Genomic DNA, 27453 nt, shown 5'->3' with positions numbered 1-27453 from the left:
TTGATGTATACAGAGAAAAGAGTCGGCCCAAGAATTGAACCCTGTGGCACCCCCATAGAGACTGCCAGAGGCCCGGACAACAGGCCCTCCGATTTGACACACTGAACTCTATCAGAGAAGTAGTTGGTGAACCAGGCGAGGCCTGTTGCCCTATCACCAGGTGAATTTAATAATTTGTTACGTACCTTATTGTACCTTACGTACCTTAACAGTTACGTACCTTATTGTGATTGTTTTAAATTAAAATGGTCAACAATAAACAAAAATAGCTTCTTAGCAAAGAGCAGTTTCTCAAGCAAGAATTTTGCTAGGACCGTCTGGGAGTGGGGAGGGGAAAACTGAAAATTAGCTGTTATTGGTAGAGAGGTTTGGAACGCTCTTTCTTATTAGTCTATTAACAAATTTAACGCGTAGTGATGACTCCATCACACCAAAAAAGTATATCTTACACTAAAAGGGCATTATCATAATTTTCACAACATTCTTACAATATTATTACAACCAACCTCTTTAAGTGGCGCTTAGGATTCAGCCCATATAGACAAAAGGGCATTAAATGTATTATAAATTCTGGTGTGATATAACTAGTAATATGACCTAACAGGGGTGGAGGGGACAGACCTGAGGTTGAAAAGTCCAACTGAGCAAACACAACTGTGGGGAAAGTGCATATTCCTTGGTTGCTGGGGCAACCGGTCTCTCGGTAGAACAGTCTTAGCGGTGGGATATGGAAGTGTGGAGTGTGTGTGTGACAGAGAAACAGAGAGAAGGTGTGTGTGTGTGAGAGAGAAACAGAGAGAAGGTGTGTGTGTGTGTGTGGGCGGGGAGGGAGGGAGGGTGCATAGGTGCGTGTGTCTGTGTGTATGCAAGAGAGTGATTGTGTGTGTGTGTGAGCGAGAGAGCGAGAGAGAGAGAGAGAGAGAAAACGAGAAAGAGAAAATGTAATAACAAAGACTCCGACTGACCCAGAGACTGTAAACAACGAACCCCCCTCGGTGTAGAGCAAGGATCTAGATCTACCCATGTAACAGTCAACATGCGCTACGTTATCCGTCCTACTCATCCTTCATGTTGAATATACCTCCATCCACTCTCTTATAGATTATTCAAATGATGAGTCCCTCATCTAAGGAATTAGAGTGGTGGACATATAAATTGGCTTCATCTGATAGCACATTCTAGCTGAGCGAATCTCTATGATATACTGACACCTGTGTGTCCTAATGCACTATTACTTCATTCTGAGCTAGGTAGTGCCTGCGTCCCAAATAGTGACCTATTTCCTACATGGTGCACTACTATTGACCCGAGCACTATGGACCCTGGTCAAAAGTAGTACACTAAATAGGGAATACGGTGCCATTTGGGACGTAGGCCAGTGAGAGCAGTGAGAGCTGCATCTGTGTCACCCAGCAAGATTAAAGTCATAAAACCTTGCAGGGAAATGACGTGACATTTCGGCCAAGCAGTAAAACCTCTTGGTCTCGGCTGCTACTCTCTTTCACACTGTACTGTAAATCCGCCGCTAGCAGCAAGAGGTTACAGTCAAGTAGATATTTGCATGGAGTTGAAACATGCTAATGTGAGGTTAGGGGACTGGAGAATTGTGTGTGTGTGTGTGTGTGTGAGAGAGAGAGACTGTGTAATGCACAGTGAGTATCTGTGTGTGTGCCTCATCCATCAAGTGGAAAAAGAAGAGACAATGAATGACATTGAAAAGCAGCAGCAGATGTATTCTGTAGTACATCACTCACTCATTCTCTCTCTCTGTCCTCCTCTCTCTCGCTCCCTCTCACTTTCTCTCTCTGTTCTCCTCTCCCTATCTGTCTTGCTCGCTCGCTCCCTCTCTCTATCTCCCTGGGACACAGAGGCCGATCACTGATAGCAGATGTCTCTAATTGCCGAGGGGAACTCCGGCCATGTCTCTGTCTCCTCTCCCTCTATCCCTCTCCTTCTGGCCCTGCCAGAAGCTAACGACCCCAGAGCCCCAATCACAGCATCTGCCCATAACTGGCCTTATCTCCCACCTTCAGCATGCCTCTGCAGCCAGCCCCACACTACTAGGGAGGGACAAGGAGAGGGGAGATGGAGGGCGAAGAGTGGGAGGTGGGGGTGGAGGTAGGTACAGGGGAGAGGGGGAGATGGCGAGAAAGTGGGGGATATGGAGGGAGGAACATGGAGTGGAAGAGGAGGGAGATGGAGGGATAGACAGAGTGGAAGAGGAGGGTGAAGGGGGAGATGGAGGGAGAGACATGGAGTAGAGGAGGAGGAGATGGAGGGAGGGCCGTGGAGGGAGATGGAGGGATAGACATGGAGTGGAGGAGGAAGAGCTGGAGGGAGAGACATGGAGTGGAGGAGGAGGAGATGGAGGGAGGGACATGGAGTGGACGAGGAGGAGGGAGATGGAGGAAGTGACATGGAGTGGAAGAGGAGGAGAGAGATGGAGGAAGGGACATGGAGTGGAAGAGAGGGAGATGGAGGGAGAGACATGGGGATGAAGGGGGAGATGGAGGGAGGTTGAAGGGGGTAAAAATGAGGCAGACTGGCTGGGAGAGGAAGAAGGAAAGATGGAGTTAGGGATTAGGAGCGAGATGGGAGGGACGGGGGGAGGAAGATGGAGGTGCTGGATGGAGAGGGGCAGAGTAGCTGGGAGAGAGCAGGGTTGAGGGACGGGATAATGAAGGAGATAAGTAAGAGTGAGGAGAGGGATCAGTTAGAGAGGAAGTGGGAGGAAGGAAGGTGAAAAACATGATAGAGTGGGATGTGAGCGAGAGAGCGCAGTAAGGAGGAGAGATGGAAAGACACATTGGGAAAGAGAGAGATAGACAAGGAGATACTGAGAAGGAGAAATAGCTAGAGAGAGACTTTGTCACAGAGCGAGAGACAGCCAGTGAGTTAACGAGAGCGAGATAGAGAGATAGAACGATGGAGGTAGGGAACTTAGGAGTCCATCTCCTGTGCACTGCTCCCGCTGTCTGAGCACCTCTTTAAAATCAATTGAAGAAATTACCATGCAGCCAGAGTTCCAGCATTAGGATTTAATAATTTCATCTTCTTCCTCCGGTGCCTTTATCCCCTGGCCTCTCAGTTAATCTCTGCAGCACAGCCCCAGTGAATAATTAACCACGGCAGTGAGCAGCGAGACGATGAGCAACATACACACACACACATTCTATCAGTCACACACACCCACACACGCACGATGAGCAGCGTACACACACACACAGACACACACACACGTGTACACAAAAGCAGGCATTGACGCACACACACATTTAGGAATACACATACACTATCTTTGATGAACACACACACACATACATCTAAGAACACAGACACACACTCTACAGTGCATTATTGATGCGCACACACACGTATTCAGGGATACACATACTATCGTTCACACACAAGCACAGACCGCGGCAGGCACAAATACACACAGTGTACACACACGCGTGCACGCAAACTACTCTTATCGCCCGGCATGGCACACCACACCGTCTCTCTCTGTTTCCTCTCTTTCTCTCCTATCTAATTCCCCCTGGCACTTTAGTAGATATCACAGTGGGAGTAAAGGCAGGGGAGGGGAGAGGAGGAGGCGAGGCTTCGTCCTTCACAGCTTCAGATCCCTGCATGACATAGCTGCTGGCTTGGCCTAGGTCTAGAGAGACTTAGCACGCTGGGTCTGGGTCTGACAGAGAGCTGACCTGGTCTGTGTCGTTACTACCAAGGGCTTAGCTTTAAGTTCAACTGTGGGGGAGCCTTTATGTCAAGGCAATAAATACTGCAGACTCAAGTGGCTGTCTTTGGATTGCTCCTGCAATTCAAACCACTTTCAGAGTCAATGCTGACACTCCAGTGGCTGTCTAGCTTCGGCTATCCACTCTCAGAGCCTTTTTGGAATAATCTTATATGGCCATTACACTCTGTTTGGCTAATATGATATCCTACCGTCTAAAGTCCTATTCACACCGGACTTCTACTACTAAATTACTAGGTATATCCCCTGGTATACAAAAACCCTCCACATACTACAGGGTGACACTATTTTGTTTCAAGGTCCTTCCTGCCCGAGAGGAACCAGCGACCTAACTACAAGTAGTGTAAATGAGGCTTAAGATGTGGCTCTCGAGTTAAAGATCTGTCACTCTCATTGAAAACAAGTTTAATAAGCTGTAGATCTGGGTCCGTATTTACAAAGAGGCCACGGACAGAGTGAGCTGAAACTTCACTGCTTGACATGTATGATGAAATCCTGGTTGAGACTGAACAAATGAACAACGAAACAGTACAGCAAGTAAGTGAAAGAAATAGGTTTTACTGGTAATGGGGACATATGTAAATACCAACAAAATAACTTTTTGGTCAGTGTGTGTGTGTGTGTTTCAACTATACTGTACTAAACTGTACTAAAATGCTTAAGGCCGCAAAAATGTTTTTCTTTTCTTTTGGCACGGAAAATATCGGATATTTGTAGTGACCAAAAATGTAATATCGGTGCGTCTCTAATTTTACCAAAATTTGAATTCTGCATGTTAGTGTCTCAGTACTGAAGTAGTCTCACATTAGATATGCAACCTCCTTCCAAACCTATTGATTAATACCAATAATACTCATGAAAGGCCTGTGGAGGACACGTGTAATAACCACCGGACTCCATCTGTTTTGCAGCCTATAAACTGTTGGGCAATTACAATTAGATCCAGTGTGTAGAAGTTATACATTATTCGCATTAGCCCAAGTGTTGACTAATTGTGACCATTAGAATCTTGACACTGCTGGTTAATTTGTGTCCCTGTATATTTATAGTGATAATTTGTTCCTGGGGAAGGCTAGCTCCCAATGAAACATGAGGTGATTATTAGAGGAAGTGAATTTGATGAAGTTGGAGAGGGAGCTAGGTTGGGGTATGGTTGTGTGTGTGTGTGTGTCACGCAGACCACACAGTCCACCACTTCATCCTTCATACAGCAGGTTTGTTACCCGGACAGGGACAGCTAGCTACACAGAAATAGAAGCCCAGCATCATTAAATCCATCAGCGATGGCGTAGGCACTTTGATCTTTGTGTGAAATCCATGATGAGAATACACAGGAATAGCATAATTAGTGTGTGATAGATATGAGGAAATTGGAACATTGATCAGGTAAGCTACAGTGCAGACACAGGTTGCTTCCCAAATGGCAGCCTTCTCCCTATATAGTGCACTCTTAGTTGCCCATGTTTAACCAGAGCCCTTTGGGGAATATGGTGCCATTTGTGACACACACGTGCTGTGAAATGAGAGATGTCAACCTAATAAAACATGGACCAGCTGAACAGAGTCTGCCTTATGATTAACCTCATTGTCACAGCGTCCACAGAAGGTGGCGCCTCTCCCCGGTCGGGCGGTGCTCGGCGGTCGTCGTCGCCGGCCTACTAGCTGCCACCGATCTGTGTTTCTGTGGGTCTATGGGTGAAGTGAAAGTAGATAAGGGTATGACGGTTATGTTTGGGCATTAATTCAGAGTGGTTAAGGTAAGGGTTAAGGTTTTGGACAGGGTTAACACGAAACAAAACAATAGTGCCTAGCACTGGGATTGAACCCATAACCTCGGAGCTGTAGCTCGCGGTTTAAGCCCAGCCTTTATCAACATCCAAGCCGCAATGGTATTGGATGGTAATAGGCATTCATGTTGCCCATAGTGGATGGTATTGAAGGCATCTCCCGACGTCCTGGGGACCTGGACAAACGTCTAATAACGCAGTGGATCTGGTGTGACCTGGCTGAATTGCCACCGCATTTATCTGGCTGGTGGATGAGCTCACCTCAAGATACATCTCTTTAAAGGACACAATGTAGTTTTGTGTACCACCCGACTGATTTCAGATGGAAATGCGAGTTAAAGATCTGTCACTCTCATTGAAAACAAGTTTAATAAGCTGTAGATCTGGGTCCGTATTTACAAAGCGTCTCAGAGTAGAAAATTGGTCGTAAGTGCTGAGAATGGAAACATTTTACTCCTATTCTTATGGGTAAAAATAAAAGCTATGCATGAAGTCTCTTTAGTCATAAGAGTCCTACCTAGTTGACCGATATTTAGGATGTGTCCTAACCAGGTAAGAGTTACCAGCAGGTGTCTTGATAATAGAAAAAGTAGTCAGTGGTTCCTGCACCACATGCAATTGCTTTGGAGTTGTTAAAATAATGTTTTTATATTTCTCTATGATAAATAATGTAGACATACATGCTTTTGAAAATGATTTCACATGAGTCCTATTTCACATGATATGCCTAAATGCTTATAACCACATAGGCTAATAAATAATTATTTAATTAACCTACTGTCAATATCGGATATATGAGAGGCGAAGTCAGGTGCAGGAGAGAAGCGAAATGTAACCAAGCGCACTTTATATTACTTCCAAAATACGAGAGCACGTCATAAATAAAAATGCGCTCAAAACCACGGAACATAACCAAAGTAAAACGCGTAAATCAAACACCACGAAAACATGAAACAATTACACACAAAACATGATGGGAAACAGAGGGTTAAATACAAGTAGATTGATTGGGGAAATGATAACCAGGTGTGTATGGAAACAAGACAAGACAAATGGATAATAGAAAAGTGGAGCGGCGATGGCTAGAAAGCCGGTGACGTCGATCGCGGAACGCCGCCCGAACAAGGAGAGGAGCCGACTTCGGCGGAAGTCGTGACACCTACATCATGTTATTTCAAGTTATCCCTAAGGGGCGCAACATCACATTGTGTAAAACTATTCCTTAAGTGGTCATGCTTATAAGTTATCAGCAAGTGGTTTGATGCCAACTGTGCCAAAGCAATTTAGAGTTGTTAAATGGGAGTGACGAGTGTGTTGATAACGAGTGTGACGAGTGTGTTGATTTGAACAACTATCAGAATTGTGGCAAAAAAATATGCACATCAACATTTTAGCAAATAATTAAGAGTAGGCAAAGTGATTGTGTCAGGCGAAAATGATATCAAACATTTTATCTAGGCATGCACGATATAACAGTAAGCATATTGGAATCGGCTAAAAATGCAAAACATCGTCTATTTTAACGCCGATGTGCAAAACCGATGTAAAAGCTAACGTGCATACCTATATAACGTAAGTAGATGGCGTAATGACGCCATGAAAAATACAGCGCTACACAGAACAAAAGCTGAAAAATACTTCCAACAACTAAACAAGTTCAAGTCGAGCAGTCATTTGAAAGAGTAAGAAAATGTCAGCGAGACAACTCAATGGCGAAATCCTTTAACGCCAAAATAATGGAATTCATTGCCCTTGACAATCAACCGTTCTCTGTCGTGGATGATGTTGGCTTTCGCCAACTGAGCTTCTTGCTATGGGCGTCACTGCTATTAGCTTCACAACTGACATTTGGACCAGCGATGTCAGCCCCATGAGCATGCTGAGTCTTACAGCACAGTGGGTCGATGTGGATTTCGTACTGAGGAAAGCCATATTGCATGCTCAAGAATGTGCTGGTTCTCATACCGCTGCTGCCATTTCAATGGTATTAGAGAACGTGTTTGAAACTTGGAAACATGAACACACTCCTAGCTACATACAAACAACTGACTCGAGAACTAAGCTCATCAACTGCGTCTGTAGCAGACGTGAAACCCTCTGTCATGGCACTGAAACGCCTGCTCAACAAAACTGCCGATACAGACCGTGGAGTTAGAACTTGCAAAAGTACACTACAAGGGGCTGTGAACATGCAATTCGGTGGCATTCTTTTGAGCCTCTTTACTATGTCGCCACCATGCTCAATGCTAGATACAAGGACCGCTACTTCGATGCAGACAAAGAACAGGGTTTACGTGAACTCTTACAGACACAGCTGGACAAGATGGAAACGGACACAGTGACAGTGCGCACCGAGGGAGAGAGGCCACGGACAGACAGAGCTGAAACTTCACTGCTTGACATGTATGATGAAATCCTGGTTGAGACTGAACAAATGAACAACGAAACAGTACAGCAAGTAAGTGAAAGAAATAGGTTTTGATGATGTTTTACTGGTAATGGGGACATACGTAAATGCCAGCAAAATAACAATTTGGTCAGTGTGTGTGTGTGTGTGTGGTGTGTGTTTCAACTATTTAACTGTACTAAAATGCTTAAAAGGCTGCAACATTTATTTTAATTTTTTTGGCTATTTGTATCGGCCAAAAATGTCATATCGGTGCGTCCCTAAATCTTACCAAAATTTGACAGTCACATTCACCGTGTTTATCTGAAGCGTGCACAGCTGGCGATGCCTCATCACGATTGGTTAATTCACATCATTTGCAACAATGTCAATGAGTGTCATCACTATTTTTCCTTTGCGGTACCTCAAACTGTTGTGATTACCAGCTGAGAAACATTTCGGAGTTGATTTTACTCCTGGCTCAGCGTTTGTCTGAGCAGTGTCTTAACATCATCCTAAAACCTACTCTGAGCTGGGAGGTTTTTTGTTGTTGTTTTAAAACAGGTTTTAACAGGATTCCTAAGAGCTTTTCTGAGCTGCTTTGCGGATACGGGCCTTGTTCTATTAGCAATATTTTTCTATGCTTCTTCTCCGTAAGTGTCATGTTTTTTGTTGTTGTTTTTTTTACTTCCTGTTTTGTACCTCAGCTGAAAATACAATATTTTTGATTATTCAAAAGATATTTCACAGGGGTTTAGAATGTACAATGATTTTCTACAGTACTTGTTGTGTTACATAAATTGAATTCAGACAAACGTTTCAGACACCAGGAAATAGCAGAGCTATTTCTACATATTACGCCTTTAACACAGAGGCTTCTGACATGATTTGGAAAAGACCATCACCAGACAGACCTGCGTTCCAATACTATTTATTCAAGAACTTTAGCTGTTATTGATTTGAGTTTGCCCGGTTGCAATAGAACCAATGGAACAGTTCCACAGGTAATCTGGTACTCCAGACAAACTCAATCAAATGCTCAAAGTATTTAGAGGATATCAAATACTACACTCTTAGAAAAAAGGTAAAACCCTTTTGGGTTCCATGTAGAACATTTTCCACAGAGGGTTCTACATGGAACCCAAAAGGGTTCTCTATGGGGACAGCCGAAGAACCCTTTTGGAACCCTTTTTTCTTAGTGTAGCTATTTCAACACAGGTCTGCCACCAGACTAATACTCTAAAATGTATTTTAAAATGAAAGCTTGTTGTCTGGCTGTTTACAGTTAGTTTTGGACTTCTCTTGGTATTCCTAAGTTCGCTCCGTTCTTCTGCATTGTTAGATATGAAAACTATATGATGTGATGTTACACTCCTATTTTGATCAACAGATCACATTCAGATCACATTCTTCAACAGGCAAGCACAAGACATTCTCCAAACACCGACAGTGCCATAATCCCAGTTATTTGCAAGAGGAGGTGATGCAAGTACAGAGGACAAAGAGCCGGATGCCTGGTCAGGACCCAGAAAAGGCGAGTGGGAAAGTTGCCGTTACCGTCAATACTACTCGCCAACCTGCAATCATTGGACAATAAACTAGACGGGGTACGATCACGAATATCTTACCAACGGGACATCAAAAACTGTAATATCCTATGTTTCACAGAATCGTGGCTGAACGACGGCATGGATATTCAGCCAGCGGGATATACGCTGCACCGGCAAGATAGAACAGCACACTCCGGTAAGACGAGGGGGGGCGGTCTGTGCATAATTGTAAACAACAACTGGTGCACGAAATCTAAGGAAGTCTCTAGATTTTTCTCGCCTGAAGTAGAGTATATTGTGATAAATTGCAGGCCACACTACTTGCCTAGAGAGTTTTCAGCTATACTTTTCGTGGCTGTTTATTTACCACCACAGACAGATGCCGGCACTAAGACCGCACTCAGGCAACTGTATAAGCAAACAGGAAACTACTCACCCAGAGGCGGCGTTCCTAGTGGCCGGAGACTTTAATGCAGGGAAACTTAAATGAATTCTACCAAATTTCCATCAACATGTTAAATGTGCAACCAGAGGGAAAACAATTCTAGATCACCTGTACTCCACACACAGAGACGTGTACAAAGCTCTCCCTCGTCCTCCATTTGGTAAATCCGACCGCAACTCTATCCTCCTGATTTCTGCTTACAAGCAAAAATTAAAGCAGGAAGCACCAGTGACTCAGTCTATAAAAAAGTGGTCAGATGAAGCAGATACTAAACTACAGGAATGTTTTGCTATCACAGACTGGAACATGTTCCGGGATTCTTCCGATGGCATTGAGGAGTACACCACATCAGTCACTGGCTTTATCAATAAGTGCATCGAGGACATCGTCCCCACAGTGACTGTACGTACATACCCCAACCAGAAGCCATGGATTACAGGCAACATTCACACTGAGCTAAAGGGTAGAGCTGCCGCTTTCAAGGTACGGGACTCTAACCCGGAAGCTTACAAGAAATCCTGCTATGCACTGCGACGAACCATCAAACAGGCAAAGCGTCAATACAGGGCTAAGATTGAATCATACTACACCGGCTCCGACACTCGTCTTATGTGGCAGGGCTTGCAAACTATTACAGACTACAAAAAGGGAAGCACAGCCGCAAGCTGCCCAGTGACACGAGCTGACCAGTCAAGCTAAATCACTTCTATGCTCGCTTCAAGCCAAGCAACACTGAGGCATGCATGAGAGCATCAGCTGTTCCGGACAACTGTGTGATCACGCTCTCCGTAGCCGACGTGAGTAAGATTTTTAAACAGGTCAACATACACAAGACTGCGGGGCCAGACGGATTACCAGGATGTGTGCTCTGGGAATGTGCTGACCAACTGGCAGGTGTCTTCACTGACATTTTCAACATGTCCCTGTCCGAGTCTGTAATACCAACATGTTTCAAGCAGACCACCATAGTTCCTGTGCCCAAGAACACAAAGGCAACCTGCCTAAATGACTACAGACCCGTAGCACTCACATCCGTGGTCATGAAGTGCTTTGAAAGGTTGGTAATGGCTCACATCAACACCATTATCCCAGAAACCCTAGACCCACTCCAATTTGCATACTGCCCAAACAGATCCCAAGATGATGCAATCTCTATTGCACTCCACACTGCCCTTTCCCACCTGGACAAAAGGAACACTTATGTGAGAATGCTATTCATTGATTACAGCTCAGCGTTCAACACCATAGTACCCTCAAAGCTCATCACTAAGCTAAGGATCCAGGGACTAAACACCTCCCTCTGCAAGTGGATCCTGGACTTCCTGACGGGCCGTCCCCAGGTGGTGAGGGTAGGTAGCAACACATCTGCCACGCTGACCCTCAACACTGGAGCTCCCCAGGGGTGCGTGCTCAGTCCCCTCCTGTACTCCCTGTTCACCCACGACTGCATGGCCAGGCACGACTCCAACACCATCATTAAGTTTGCAGACGACACAACAGTGGTAGGCCTGATCACCAACAGCGGCGAGACAGCCTATAGGGAGGAGGTCAGAGACCTGGCCGGGTGGTGTCAGAATAACAACCTATCCCTCAACGTAACCAAGACTAAGGAGATGATTGTGGACTACAGGAAAAGGAGGACCGAGCACGCCCCCATTCTCATCGACGGGGCTGTAGTGGAGCAGGTTGAGAGCTTTAAGTTCCTTGGTGTCCACATCAACAACAAACTAGAATGGTCCAAACACACCAAGACAGTCGTGAAGAGGGCACGACAAAGCCTATTCCCCCTCAGGATACTAAAAAGATTTGGCATGGGTCCTCAGATCCTCATAATGTTCTACAGCTGCAACATCGAGAGCATTCTGACTGGTTGCATCACTGCCTGGTACGGCAATTGCTCGGCCTCCGACCGCAAGACACTACAGAGGGTAGTGCGTACGTCCCAGTACATCACTGGGGCTAAGCTGCCTGCCATCCAGGACCTTTACACCAGGCGGTGTCAGAGGAAGGCCCTAAAAATTGTCAAAGACCCCAGCCACCCCAGTCATAGACTGTTCTCTCTACTACCGCATGGCAAGCGGTACCGGAGTGCCAAGTCTAGGACAAAAAGGCTTCTCAATAGTTTTTACCCCCAAGCCATAAGACTCCTGAACAGGTAATCAGGTAAACAGGTAATTTGCATTGTGAGCCCCCCCCGCTACTCTCTGTTTATCATATATGCATAGTCACTATAACTATACACTCATGTACATACTACCTCAATTGGGCCGACCAACCACTGCTCCCGCACATTGGCTAACCGGGCTATCTGCATTGTGTCCCACCCACCACCCGCCAACCCCTCTTTTACGCTACTGCTACTCTCTGTTCATCATATATGCATAGTCACTTTAACCATATCTACATGTACATACTACCTCAATCAGCCTGACTAACCGGTGTCTGTATGTAGCCTCGCTACTGTTTAGTGACGGCCTCGCTACTGTATATAGCCTGTCTTTTTTACTGTTGTTTTTATTTCTTTACCTACCTACTGTTCATCTAATACCTTTTTTTGCACTATTGATTGGAGCCTGTAAGTAAGCATTTCACTGTAAGGTCTATCTATGCCTGTTGTATTCAGCGCACGTGACATATAAACTTTGATTTGATTTGATCTCCTTGCTCCACAGCTCCGATACCTAACAGATACATTATGGTTAAAACTCTGATGTGTTGATAAGAAAAGATTCCTACTGAGTCTTCAAATCCAACAAAATAAATGTCAGCCCTTTACAATGATTATATGACAGATAGAATAGCATATAATATGATCAATTTGCCAGGTCTGAACATAACCGTTGTATGGTGCAGGATGAAACATCATGAATCCTAGTTCTTAATTCTCATGGTGAACTCATGCAAAAAGTAAAGATTTCCAGGGCAGAAAAAAATTGAGAACAGGAGGGAGAGAGGGAAGGGTAGAGAGGGAAGGGTGGAGAGAGCGAGAGGGAAGCGAGAGAATAAGGGAAGATAGTTAAGATAGTTATGAGAAAAAAAGTGAGCGAAACGGGGAAGGAGAGAAAACGAGACAACTATATATAGTGAGAGCTATCTGTTTATCACATATAGCCATCTCTTTTACCCAACATGTCTGCTGCCACTGGAGGGCTGGAGTTGGATGTGTTGGCTGGATGATTCCTTCCCTCAGTATTGCTTTCAACCAGGGCTGCTGCAGCCATCCCTCTCCCTCTGTCAGGCTCTCAGATGAAACCATGGGCACTAGTACTGGGTACCTCCTGCAGTTGGCCAGAGAGCTGTGGATATGGATGGGTCCAAGGTCCAGCTATCCAACTATAATAACCAACAAGCCCAATCTGGCACCCAAAACCATTATTTAAAACGCTATATGGGTTTTACTCCTTATTGGAACATGCCTGATGTTTTGATGTTGTTCAAGGCCAGAGTGAGTCGGGTTGCTTGTTTGTAATTAGTGAATAAGCTTACACCTGTGGAAACTGAAAATGTCTAGTTGTAATGATAGTGCTCAGTAGCAAAATGAAGGCTAGGCGTGGATTGTTTCATCTTTTGTTTGTTGATGTTTTTCTATGCTTTTCCAGGCTAATTACAGAGCGCTTCTGCTGCTCTCAGGATGCCTTGAGAAAGAAAATGGAACAGCTAAAGAGAACATGCTAATCACTGAACTGGGATCGACACACAGAGACACAGACTCAGATATGCGTACCAATGCGCACCAACATGGCACAAATGTCGCATAAACATCACAAACAAACACAGCACTAGCGGCAGTGGTGGCAGCCTGTGTGTTAGTGTGTGTGTGTGTGTGTGTGTGTGTGTGTGTGTGTGTGTGTGTGTGTGTGTGTGTGTGTGTGTGTCCTTGCATTCTCTCAGCAGCGCAGAAAGACTTATTGCAGCCGTGGGAGAGGAGCCGTGGTGTCTCAAGTGACACAGGAGCCATAGCAGTCGAAGGAGCCACAGTTCAGAGCCCAGAGGCAGTGACGCTGCTGCAGCTAGTAGAGCTACTGCCCGTAGTCAAGTCAAGCAGGCTGATTTTCCCCAGTCAGTAGACAAGCCAGACCAGTCCAGACCAGAAATGACCAGTTCAGACCAACTGCTTAGCCTTCTACCCCAGCTAGGCTAATATAGTGTTGCTCAACCTGTGGTTCGCAGACCAGTATCAGTCCCGAGGGTGTTGCTGACCGGTTCGTCAGATGGCTCACTATGACCAATTCAGTCAGTTTTTGTACCACAGCCTGGTACAAAAAAGTTGACAAGCACTGGTCTAGTACATTTCACCCACCTAGGCCTGCTACTGCTGCTATACAGCTCCATGCTCAATGGGGCGAGACGCACCACCACACAGGCAATAATGTCCGACAAGCAGGTCACAGAGACCCAGACAGCAGGGGCAGCAGGGGACAAACGAGGGAGGGGGGGGGGGGGGGGGGGGGTCTGAGCGGGCACTGAGTGTGTGTGTGTGTGTTTGCACGGGCACACACACACATAGTATGTGTGTGAGAGAGAGAGCGAGAGAGGTAAAGACAGAGAGAGCGAATGTGTGGCTGTGTGTGTGCTTGCATGACCGTGACTGCTCGTGTGTGTGTGTGTGTGTGTGTGTGTGTGTGTGTGTGTGTGTGTGTGTGTGTGTGTGTGTGTGTGTGTGTGTTTGCACGGGCACACACACACATAGTATGTGTGTGAGAGAGAGAGCGAGAGAGGTAAAGACAGAGAGAGCGAATGTGTGGCTGTGTGTGTGCTTGCATGACCGTGTGTGTGTGTGTGTGTGTGTGTGTGTGTGTGTGTGTGTGTGTGTGTGTAATTAAATAACCCAGTGTTCTGAGACAGCATAGAGGGACCCCAGAACACCAGCCAGTTTGCTGACACTGTGGACCTGACTAAATTACAGCCAGAGTATAGAATGTAATTACACCTGCACAGCAAACACTGCTTGGGCCTGGGGACGTTCTAGCCTGGTCCTGCAACTGATTGTGCTGTCTTGCCAGCACAAACTGATCTGGGACCAGGCTAGAGACATTCCCACCAGAGAGTCTAGCCTAGTGGTTTGAGCGTTGGGCCAGTAACCGAAAGGTTACTAGATTGAATCCCCAAGCTGACAAGGTAGGCTGCAAAGTAATGAGAGAGCATCATTTCATTTTGTATAGTGCCATTTTGTATTTCTGCTTACATGACATAGCTACAGAGGACATTCCAAAGTCATTGCCGCAACGTTATTGGAACATAGCTTGTTAGCTGGACTGGCTGCAGCATATCATGATCAATATAATCTTAAAAGGCAAATCCATCTTACACATATTGTAGCTTGTCATGCGGAGTTAGGATAATGTTTCTCAGTATTCGCTGGCTGTGTTGAGTCAATGCATTCATACCTTATTTAATCGCCCCTGCTAAATGTGCAAATGCAAGTGTATAGCTAACAGTTTTTTTTCTTCACACCCAAACTCCTGTTCTTACACAGCATGAGCATGAACCATAACACAACTTTACCTCTAATATTCCATAACAAGAGTAACCAACCGGACACAGGAAAAAAACAGGCGTCCAACCTCATTTGTTTTTCTGTTTTATTATGCAGTGCAAACAGCGCCGCGTTTCGCTATCAGTTTCATCAGGTTCACCTCTGTCGGTCTGCACAGCTGCGCCGTAACACAACCTAGCCTCCATCTGTACCCTGTACAGCTGTACACACAAATTAATGTGAGCACAACCATCTGTTGATGTACACAAAGCAGCTGAGCTGGGCTTGCCTGATGCCTGATTTACAGATCGTCACACTCTAAGATGATCTCCATTCGACTTGCGTCTTAAACGCCGTGGCGGCAGGGGCACCAGACGGCCTAGCCTCGTATTCACCCCCGAGCCCGAGACACACACACACACACACACACAAGGATATAGTGTTATATTTTACAGCGAACGCTGCAGTAGAAGTGAACTCCTTCGTGCACTAGTCTTTCGTCCGCATCACACCTACTCATACGCTAACTTCCACTAAGAGGATAGCACTCTATGTCCTGGTGAAAATGGGTTTATATTCATCACTTTAATGGATTGTAAAAGAAACAATCTCTTTGGGATTACATGCTTTATTAATGTTTATGGCCACTTGGACTGCAGCCACCATTGCCTCTGGCTAACTCACCGTCCCTGCTCTGTCCCCTGGCCAGTCCGAAGCAGCTTGCCAGCCACTGCATCTGTCCCCCTACCTCTGTCCCCCTGCCTCTCTTCCTCTGTCCTCCTTCCTCTGCCATTAATCCTTTGAGGTATGGCCTCTACTTTGAGTGTTATCCCTTTTTACAATCACCCTATGCCAGGGTTCCCCAATTGGCGGCCCGCCGGACGAATTTGGCCTGTGGGTGATTTTATTTGGCCCCTCAAGTTTTCTGAGCAAAAAATAATAATTATATTTGTTTTATTGCTGGACATAAAAGACTGTAAAAACACCAGCAAATCAGCTCCAAATGATTTTCATTTTGGAAATCGGTTTCAAAGTATCCCCACGCATGATAGAGCGATGTATTTGATCGTATAGAAATATAAGCAAGATTTGAAAGGATTATGTTTTAGTCAAATGTTAGATCTGTTTGGGCTATTTGCGGTCAATTTGCGGTCTACAAATAATTTGTGGATGGCCACCTGACCATCAGCTAAAGAAACAATTGTCCCAGCGCTGAATTTAGTTGATGATCCCTGCCCTATGCTACCAAATCTTTTTCTGAGCAGGTTTCACCCTGCATAGACATGCATAGGGCAATATAGTACATACATAAACTGGTCACATAGCAGTCATAAATGAATGGTGGAGTAGTGAGAGAGCAAGCATAGATTAGTCATGTACTTTATCAGACATAGAACAGTCATAGACCAGGCACTCTATAGTGGAGTGGTCTCTCCTCTCCTCCAGGACAGGGCACACCACTTCAGCTGACTGATTTCCCATCAGCCCTGTATCTCTCATAACTGCATGAGAGATACAGGTGCAAGGTCTCCACTGTTTCACCCTGCACCACATCCCTGCGCAGCAGCCATGCTCTGTTTCGTGTGTGTGTGTGTGTGTGTGTGTGTGTGTGTGTGTGTGTGTGTGTGTGCACGCAAACGTGTGTGTGTGGTGAGTTTGTGTATGTGTGTGTATGTGGAAAATGGTCTGGGAACAAGAAAAAATTAAATTTTTTAATGCTGCGATTATATTGACATAATAAACACAGATGACACATCCATTTATAATAAATGGCTCATTAACGTTATGTTGATTTTAAAACTAAAAGCTACTTTTTTCTCTAGTCCCGATGCTGAACTGAAATAGCCTTGAGCTGCCACTTCCACCCTGTCTCTAGCATTACCGCGTTTTGTACATTACGGTATCTAGGCCTATTGATTCCTGCTGCCATTTGGCTATTGATTGGAGTGGATGTCATTATGCCAGTGAGATTATAGCCCTGCAGCACTGTTTCTGAAGAGACGAAAACCAGTGATGAGATGACTGCTGACTGTTAAAGCAGCTGTGTGTTTCAGCCAAGATACCAAAGCACAGCACAGTACAGTACAGCATTGCACAACACAGCACAGCAAAGCACATCACAGCACAGAAAGAGCACAGTGCTCCAAAATACATCCTACCATGCACCTTGCTCTCTCTCTGTACTCTGTAGAAAAGGCTGACAATGTGCACAGCGGAGTGAGTAAGCGCATTCTGTATTCTGAACACACGCGTCCCTTATTGGTATGGCTCATTGCAACCTAATATTCTCTGAGACAGCCACATCCAGCGCTACTGAGTTTGGCTTGCTCTGATTATTCAAATCGACCACAATTGATTAAGAGCGAGGAAAGGGAAAGGGTTCAGGGGGTTGTTTGTATGTATCAGTGGAGGCTCCTCAGACAAGGAAGGGGAAGACCATCCTTTTCTGATTCTCATAAAAAAAAAAAATTGTGAAACATTAAAGTTATCCTTTTTAGATAAAACTATACTAAATGATGTTCACGTCACCAAATAATTGATTAAAACACACTGTTTTGCAATGAAGGTCAACAGTAGCTTTAACTACACTCTTTAGGCCAGCACCATGGTGTAGCCGGAGGACAGCTAGCTTCCGTCCTCCTCTGGGTACATTGACTTCAATACAAAACACAGGAGGCTTGTAGTTCTCACCCCCTTCCATAGACTTACACAGTAATTATGACAACTTCCAGAGGACGTCCTCCAACCAATCAGAGCTCTTACAGGATGAACTGACATGTTGTTCATCCAATCAAAGGATCAGAAAAGGAATCTAGTACTGTAAGCATAAGCTACAGCTAGCAAGCACTGTAGTGCATAAAATGTCGTGAGTAGTTGACTCACGTAGAGAGAAAGACAATAGTTGAACGGTTTAAAAAAAAAAATCTTTAAAAAATTAAGGAGAGAGAGAGAGAGGGAGAGAGAGCTATATGTAGTATTTTATATGTTTTTTAACTTTCACTTCATTTGCTAGCAAAGGCTATCCAACACTGGAACTCTTCCAAGTCAAGGTAAGCTTTTGGTTGTACATATTTATTGCCACCGGGGCCTTCTGGTGTAACTGCTGAACTGCTTGCTGACTATACTGCATGATTGTAGCAAGTTTACTAAGGCATTAGTTCTAGTAGCTATGTTGACTATGACGTTACTATGTTGACAACGTTGTAGGCTGTGTGTAGCGGTTAGTGGTTATGATATGGCTTGGAATGTTTTTTTTTTTCACCTGGTCACAGACAGCTGACGTGTTGTGCACTGAAGTCCAGAAGCGAAGGGAAAAGGTGAGGAGGAGAGCGCATAGACGCGAAAAGGAATTATACAACGATCAAAGGGATCATGCTGTTTGTATGTGGCTGCTATGAAATTGAACTGTGTTTGCGTGTGATCAGGGTTGTATTCATTCTGCCGATTCTGTTGAAAAAAGTTTCTAAAACAGAAGCAAACTGAACGTAACAGAGATAAACATACTTGAATTTGTTCAAGAGAAAACTCTTGTTTGCAACTGTTGGACTAATGGTTCCAATCAGGCCCTCGATGACTGGAATTGCCCATCATATGTCACAGTTTTGCCTCGGCCCCAGCTAACACACCTGACTCCAATAATCACCTAATCATGATCTTCAGTTTAGAATGAAAGTTGATTAATCAGCTGTGTTTGCTAGGGATGGAGAAAAAGTGTGACACCGATCAGGCCCCCGAGGACTGGGGTTGCCCACCCCTGGTACACCCTAGATCAGCTAGATGCAGGCAAGAGTGTGCAAGGCATTATTGAATGTGTCACTGTCTGTCACCTTGATTACTCAAATTTCACTCAACCTGTGTGCACCTATTTTGTGAACTTTCAATCATAGGCTAGTTAGTATCAACCTCATGATGGGTATTGGGAAATTTTGAGTATCATGTAGCAGCCTACATCTATCGCTGTTACATTGAACTGGGGGAATGGAATATGAATGACAGTCATCCAATATGCTGCAATAGAAAATAAATAAAAAACCTCCTCCCTCATCTTAAACGGCACCGACCACCACTGCTGTGTACAGTATTTGTGTGTGTGGGATGGTGTGTGTTTACTTCAGCCTTCTCTCTGCATGTTCATACCTGCCTGCTATACTGTATGTAGTTATAATGACATCCGCCTAGCAGGGTTTGAATTTAAAGAGACTGATAAATGTGATTTGGGGCGTATAGGAACACAAGCCACAGTACAGTTAGCATGCACTCTCATGAAAACGCTCTGACCTGAAATCTAGATTATGGAAAAACCCCAGTGAACACACTTATCAAACTGTCAGCCAGTCGTATTGGGTCCCTAGTGCTGTTTTTGAGATGTGATGTGTAGAACTTTGTGTGTGTGTGTCATATAGGTTCCTAGAAGAGTGTGTGTGTGTGTGTGTGTGTGTGTGTGTGTGTGTGTGTGTGGGGGGGATAACTACTCACACCACCAGGCCATGTTCTTCATAGAGAGGAAATCCAAGGCAGTGCACCATGCAACCCATAACCCTATTACTCTCGCAGGACATCAGGATGAATACAGAGCTGATTTTGGTATTAGGAGACACACACCTAGCAAGTTTACTGTACCCTCTGTACATTATGTTCATTTTCAAGTCAACAAAATGCAGTTGAGAAGAAATAAGAGGTACATGAATATCATTGGCGGTCAGTGCCGTTTAAGATGAGGGAGGAGACATTTGTTTTCATGACCATGGCCTTATTTCCATTACAGCATATCGGGTGACTCATTCATATTCCATCCACCCAGCTCAATGTAACATTGATAGGTTTAGGCTACTTACTACATGATACTCAAATTTTCCCTATACCCATCATGAGGTTGCTACAACCTAGCCTATGAACGAAAGTTTACAACGTAGGTGCACACAGGTTGAGAGACAAATTTGAGGTGACAGACAGTGACACATGGACAGACAGTAACATTCAATACCACCTTGCACACTCTTGCCTGCATTTAACTGAGATCGGGTGTAATCATTAGTCCAACAGTTGCAAACGAGAGTTTCTATTGGACAAATTCAAGTACGTTCTTTAATTAAGTGGTAGTTGTTTATCTTTAGCTTTTGAAAATGCCCAAAGAGCATTTAACATGATACAACAATTTGTATGATTTAAAACAAAATGCATGGTATTTTCTAATGCCAGGCATGTTACTAATCATGTCATTGCTACATTGGCTGGACATACTATAGAGCAAGTCAAAGTGTACAAATATTTGGGTGTGTGGGTTGATGATAAGCTGAGCTTCACTGTGCATGTAGAGAAGGAAGCTCAAGCTGAAAATAGGTTTTTATTACCTGCACAAGGCTTGTTTTTCTTTGGAGGCCAGGAAGGAGCTGGTACGATGTACATTACTGGCGGTTTTAGATTTTAGTGATGTTATATATATATGCAGGCCTCAGTCACTACCCTGAGAGCACTTGATTCAGTGCATCATGCGGCCCTCAGGTTCATTACAAATCAAAAACGTCTAACACATCATTGTGATCTCTACAGTGCTGTTGGCTAGTCGTAGGCTTAAACACTGGTATAGACTGATTTATAAGGCCATATTGGGTAAAATGCCATTTTATCTCTGTTCTTTTTTAATCAGGTCGGTAAATAAATATCAATTACGTTCCCATTCTCTTTTCCTTCTGACAGTACCAGAAATTAGAACAGGTCATGGTAGAAATAGTTTTAGTTACTCAGCTCAGTGGTCCTGGAATTTTCTCCTGAACATTTTAAAATTTGATGATCTAGTTTTGTTGGCAGAGTTTAAACACTTGATCGATGTATATATCATAGAAGAGTGTAATTGTCTTTAGCACAGCTGTTTTTTAGTCAAGAATTTCGTGTTTGTTAACATAATATATAATTGTTGTACTGTATGTGTGTTTTATAATTTTGTTTAATGTTGTGTTACTGTATGTAAGTTGTTTTGTCTGAAATGTTGTTCCCTCTGCTGCTATTGGACCAGGTCTCTCTTGGAAAAGAGATGTTATCTCAATGAGAAAAATTATTTTCCACCATAATTTGCAAATAAATTCATAAAAAATCCCACAATGTGATTTTCTGGATTTTTTTTTCTCATTTTGTCTGTCATAGTTGAAGTGTACCTATGATGAAAATTACAGGCCTCTCTCATCTTTTTAAGTGGGAGAACTTGCACAATTGGTGGCTGACTAAATACTTTTTTGCCCCACTGTATAATACATAACAGACAGCAACTGCTGTGTCAACAGTTTTCATTGTAAAGACCAGTGTCTGGTCCTCCTACTCCAAACTGGAACCGTCTCTCCCTGGTACGGTATAGAACAGAACCATTATCTCATGTTCTCTGGAATGCCCTTTAGGCTTTATTACCCAAAGACATCGTAAATCTCCTCTGTCAGTGCTATCCCATAGAGGCCCTCCTCAGTAGAACACACACACAATAGTTAACAGAATACTCTATTTTGTCGAATAAACAACCATTATAATACAAGCATTATAACATAATCTTGCAATTTCCATGACAACGCATAAACACAGTTCACTTTCATAGCAGCCACGTTGTATTCATTCTCGCATCTATACTCTCTCCTCCTCTCACCTCTTCTCTTAGCTTGTGGACTTCAATGCACAACACATCAGCTGTATGTGACCAGGCAAAAAAAACTTTCCAAGCCAGTAATACCAAAAGCTTACCTTGACTTGGAAGAGTTCCAGTGTTGTGTTGGAAAGTCATAGCCAGCTAGGTAACATAGCATCCCTCTGTTTGAGCAGGGTGTTTCACTAGGCTAAACTAGCTAGCTGCATTTGCTAACTAAGTAAGTGAAACTAAAGTGAAAAGAAAATGGCAATCTCGCTCTTTCTCTATTTCTCTCCTGCTTCTCCTTCATTTTGGGAGAAATTAATTTGTTAACTGTTCAACCACTGTCTTTCTCTCTCTTTAAGTCAACCACTCACCACATTTTATACACTGCAGTGCTTTCAAATCAAATCAATAAAATGGTATAGGTCACATACACATGGTTAGCAGATGTTAATGCGAGTGTAGCGAAATGCTTGTGCCTCTAGTTCTGACAGTGCAGTAATATCTAACAAGTAATCTAACAATTCCACAACAACTACCTAATACACACAAATCTAAAGGGATGGAAAGGAATATGTAAATATAAATATATAGATGTGGCATAGGCAAGATGCAATAGATTGTATAAAATACAGTATATGCATATGAGATGAGTAATGTAAGATATGTAAACATTATTATAGTGGCATTAAGTCACTAGTGATCCATTGATTCGAGTCTGTATGTAGGCAGCAGCCTCTCTGTGTTAGTGATGGCTATTTAACAGTCGTCTGGCCTTGAGATAAAAGCTGTTTTTCCAGTCTCTCGGTCCCAGCTTTGATGCACCTGTACTGACCTCGCCTTGTGGATGGTAGCAGGGTGAAAAGGCAGTGGCTCAGGTGGTTGTTATCCTTGATTATCTTTTTGGCCTTCCTGTGACATCGGGTGCTGTAGGTGTGCTGTAGGGCAGGTAGTTTGCCCCCGGTGATGCGTTGTGCAGACCTCACCACCCTCTGGAGAGCCTTGCGGTTGAGGGTGGTGCAGCTACCGCACCAGGCGGTGATACAGCCTGACAGGATGTTCTCAATTGTGCATCTGTAAAAGTTTGTGAGGGTTTTAGGTGACAAGACACATTTCTTTAGTTTCATGAGGTTGAAGAGGCACTGTTGCGCCTTCTTCACCACACTGTCTGTGTGGGTGGACCATTTCAGTTTGTCCCTGATGTGTACGCCGAGGAACTTAACTTTCCTCCTTCTCCACTGCTGTCCCATCGATCCTCTGCTGTTTCCTAAAATCCACGATAATCTCCTTTGTTTTGTTGACGTTGAGTGAGAGGTTGTTTTCCTGACACCACACTCCGAGCGCCCTCACCTCCTCCCTGTAGGCTCTCGTCGATGTTGGTAATCAAGCCCACTACTGTTGTGTTGTCTTGATGTTTGAGTTGGAGGCGTGCGTGGCCACGCAGTCATGGGTGAACAGGGAGTACAGGAGGGGCCTGAGCATGCACCCTTGTGGGGCCCCAGTGTTGAGGATGAGCGAAGTGGAGATGTTGTTTCCTACATTCACCACCCAGGGGCGGCCCGTCAAAGTCCAGGACCCAATTGCACAGGGCGGGGTTGAGACCCAGGGCCTCAAGCTTAATGATGAGCTTGAAGGGTACTATGGTGTTGAATGTTGAGCTGTAGTCAATGAACAGCATTCTTACGTAGGTATTCCTCTTGTCCAGATGAGATACGACAGTGTGCATTGTGATGGCGATTGCATCATCTGTGGACCTGTTGGGGCGGTATGCAAACTGAAGTAGGTCTAGGGTGGCAGGTAAGGTAAGGTATAGGTGATATGATCCTTGACTAGTGTCTCAAAGCACTTCATAATGAAAGAAGTGAGTGCTACGGGGCGATAGTCATTTAGCTCAGTTATCTTTGCCTTCTTGGGTACAGGAACAATGGTGGCCATTTTGAAGCATGTGGGGACAGCAGACTGGGATAGGGATTGATTGACTATGTTCGTAAACACACCAGCCAGCTCGTCTGTGCATGCTCTGAGGACGTGGCTAGGGATGCCATCTGGGCCGGCAGCCTTGCGAGGGTTAACACGTTTAAATGTCTTACTCACGTTCGGCCACCGAGAAGGAGAGGGAGGGCCTGCAGTTCTTAGTAGCGGGGCACTGTATTATCCTCAAAGTGGGCATAGAAGGTGTTTAGTTTGTCTGGAAGCAAGATGTCGGTGTCCGTGTGGCTGGTATTCATTTTATAGTCTGTAATTGCCTGTAGACCCTGCCACAAACGTCTCGTGTCTGAGCCGTTGAATTGCGACACTTTGACCCTATACCGACATTCCGCTTGTTTGATTGCCTTGCGGAGGGAATAACTACAGTGTTTATATTTGGCCATATTCCCAGTCATTTTTCTATGGTTAAATGCGGTTTTTCGCGCTTTCAGTAATGCCGCCTTCTATCCACGGTTTCTGGTTCGGGTAGGTTTTAATAGTCACAGTGGGTACAACATCATATTGTGCAACATATGCACTTCCTTATAAACTCACTCACCGAATCAGCGTATAAATCAATGTTATTCTCTGAGACTGCCCGGAACATTTCCCAGTCCTCGTGATGAAAACAATCTTGAAGTGTGGATTCCGATTGGTACTAATGTAATTCTCTGATCCTTTGATTGGGTGGACAACATGTCAGTTCATGTTTCAAGAGCTCTGATAGTCTGGAGGACGTAAGCTAGCTGTCCTCCAGCTACACCATACAGTAGTGCTGTTGAGGCTACTGTAGACCTTTGCAAAATAGTGTGTTTTAATAAATTATTTGGTGATGTGACGATATTTAGCATAATTGTTTTAGCTAGAATGGATAACTTTAAAAAAAATTTACCACTTACATTTTTAGGAATTTCACTGAGGAGGATAGTCCTCTCCTTCCTCCTCTGTGGGGTGGCTATTGAACTTGAAATACTTCGGCTCTTTATTGTCCAATAAATTGAGCATGACATATTCGTTTGTCATTGTTTCACATAGTAAAGATAAAATGAAGTGTTTACAGACAATAGCACTGCAGACTTCATAACCCACAACTCCTACTTTACAGTCAGAGCTCAGACTGTTTTCAGTCCTCAAGGAAGCCAGAGTGCAGTCTCCTGGAATAATGTCATTTCTGTTGGTTGCTTCTTTTCATTTCCGTCAGTGTCTGCACCCCTACTTAACAACTAACATTCTTTTCACTCACCCAGTGTGAAGGACCATATCTTTGTTGTTATGCGTTTACTAGGAAGGAGATTTATTTTCATATTCAGTGTTATGGAAAATGTAAAACCGCAATCGGCGTATTTGAAGCTGCAACCGAAACAGTTCCTCTCACTGGAATAGTGGAAAGAGAGAGTGGGAGAGAGAGTGAGAGTCAGTGAGTGAGAGCAATAGAGAAATAGAGAGTGAGAGAGAGGCCTGTCATTTTTCGAATGTTTGAGAGGTTGATGAGGTAAGTGGTTGTGCTAGAAAGGGGAGTCAGAACCGCAGGTAATGCAAGGTGTCAGGGTGTCTGCATGTTTCCAGATTACTGGACACTGAAGGACAAGGTCCATTGGTTAGTGCTGCTATCTCCAGCTCATTTGTAGGCCTATGTATTGTATGCAAATAAAATATTTTATGATGTCAGTGTATTCGTGTGTTTTTTTCTTTTTCTTTGCCAGACATCGTTTAATAGCCGGTTTGAATTAGGATTCGGGGGCGTGAGTGCAGCACGCGCCGTTTCTGATTCTTTTTTTTTTGTGGGGTGGGGAATTCTCTTGGCTCCGTGCCAATGGGAAGAAACGTCTCGCGCTGAACAAGAGATGATTTTCTCAGTGGAGACTCGGAGGCATGAGCTGCTTTTTGCTGCTGAGTGGACACGGGCTGACTCCTCAGAATAAATAGCTGCCTAAAATAAAATTAGGGTTTTTCTCCCTCACCCGCCTCCCCCAAACGGAAACACCGTCCTTTGACAATTCTGCACGCGCAATTTTTGGTTTACAATCACTTGAAACTCTATTCACTCTCTCTCATAGTGAACAATATTCTTGACCATACACACATCCAGTATCGAAATAGATAGTGCGTACTAACTTCATATTTATTCTTCTGAATGTTATGTTGAGTAGCCTAATAAACTTGAGAGCGCAGAGGCAGGGACTCTAGGAAATAGAGCCGCAGCAGCGTTCATATTCAAACAGTCTGCATCCTTTGGAATATATTACAAACCACCCTCATTGACCTAACTCCCCCGAAACCCAATTATCGCCTTTGTGAAGGTCTCACCCTCCTCGAATTTATTCAAGGTATGCTAATATTTTGACATGTCTCATTCAAATGCAATAATGCACTTTTCTCCCTTACAACTGTGGTAAAACATTACGCAAAAGACATTTGAAAATCTACCACTAGCTGATAAGTTTAGCGGACCCGCTTACCTCAACTGCTAGTCGCTGTCCAGGGTGCTGAAATCCCCCTATTCCTCTGCAGCAGGCTCCGGAGACGACCGTTTAATCCACTGAGAGCTAGGCACAGCACACAATGTAAAACGCGGTCCAACTACTGTGGCCGTAAATTACCTTCAAAAAAACTCAATTCAAGCCAACACCATCGATAGAATAAGCCAACTCTGAAAATAATATCTTCAAAATTCAGATTTATAAAACCGACGATGCAGAAGTAGCCAAGTGGCTATGCTCTCCACGGCTCCGGGCCGATTTTGCCGGTCTAATTGGCGTCTCTATGCTATTTGCTTCTTTTTTCCCGGATTTTTTTCTCTCTCTCTCTCCTCTCTCTCTCGCTCTCTCCTCCCGCTCCCTCGCTCTCTCGCTCTCTCTCGCTCTCTCTCATTGGATTTATGGTCAATTTACTTAGGCGGTCTCCCCAGCCTACATGTTTCGTAGAATATACACCACCTGCTCTCTTTCCCCCCTTTGCCCCTCTTTTCCTCTACAGTCCTGTGGTTTGCTTTTATTATAGCAACAGTTTCCTACATGACGGTTAGCGAAACCAGTGAAGGGGGTGAGGGAATGTCTTTCTCCTTCCCTGGTGGGGGTACTGTGCGCGCTCTCTCTCTCTCTCATTAGCTTTCATCACCACATGAAGTTGACGGCACCGACTGCTACAGTAATTATACGAACTTATTGAGGATAGGACCGTCCTTTTAAACTTATTCAGGAATCACTTATCCGACACACTGATGCTCCTCTCGCGTTCCGACTCATTTTCTCTGATTAGGCCTAGCTAATCAGTGTAAATTAGAATGATTGGCGCGATGTGACGTAAATGCATGAGTGTGATTGGAGAACTGAAGGTTATATAGGCCTACCTTGGCTCAATCAAAGTGAATTATCTATTAGATGTATCAAATCAAAGTTTATTGGTCGAGTACACAGTTTAGTAGGTGCAACGAAATGCTTACGTTACTAACTGTGTGTGTGTGTGTGTGTG

The 27453-nt window shown here is 44.3% G+C and overlaps 1 protein-coding gene across 1 annotated transcript in view; it reads right to left on the bottom strand.

Moving 5' to 3' along the window:
- The window catches only part of LOC106571664 (transmembrane protein 121), a 58623-nt gene extending 31863 nt beyond the window's left edge, over positions 1-26760 (bottom strand). Inside the window, exon 1 of the mRNA XM_014144978.3 lies at positions 26442-26760. The gene's annotated coding sequence lies outside the window, so the exon portion shown is untranslated. The remainder of the gene's footprint in view (positions 1-26441) is intronic.
- Positions 26761-27453: the final 693 nt, after the last annotated feature.

This window comes from Salmo salar, chromosome 15, assembly GCF_965601325.2.
Source record: "Salmo salar chromosome 15, fSalSal1, whole genome shotgun sequence".
Classification (NCBI taxonomy): domain Eukaryota; kingdom Metazoa; phylum Chordata; class Actinopteri; order Salmoniformes; family Salmonidae; genus Salmo; species Salmo salar.
This window is presented reverse-complemented; position numbering and strand designations above follow the sequence as displayed.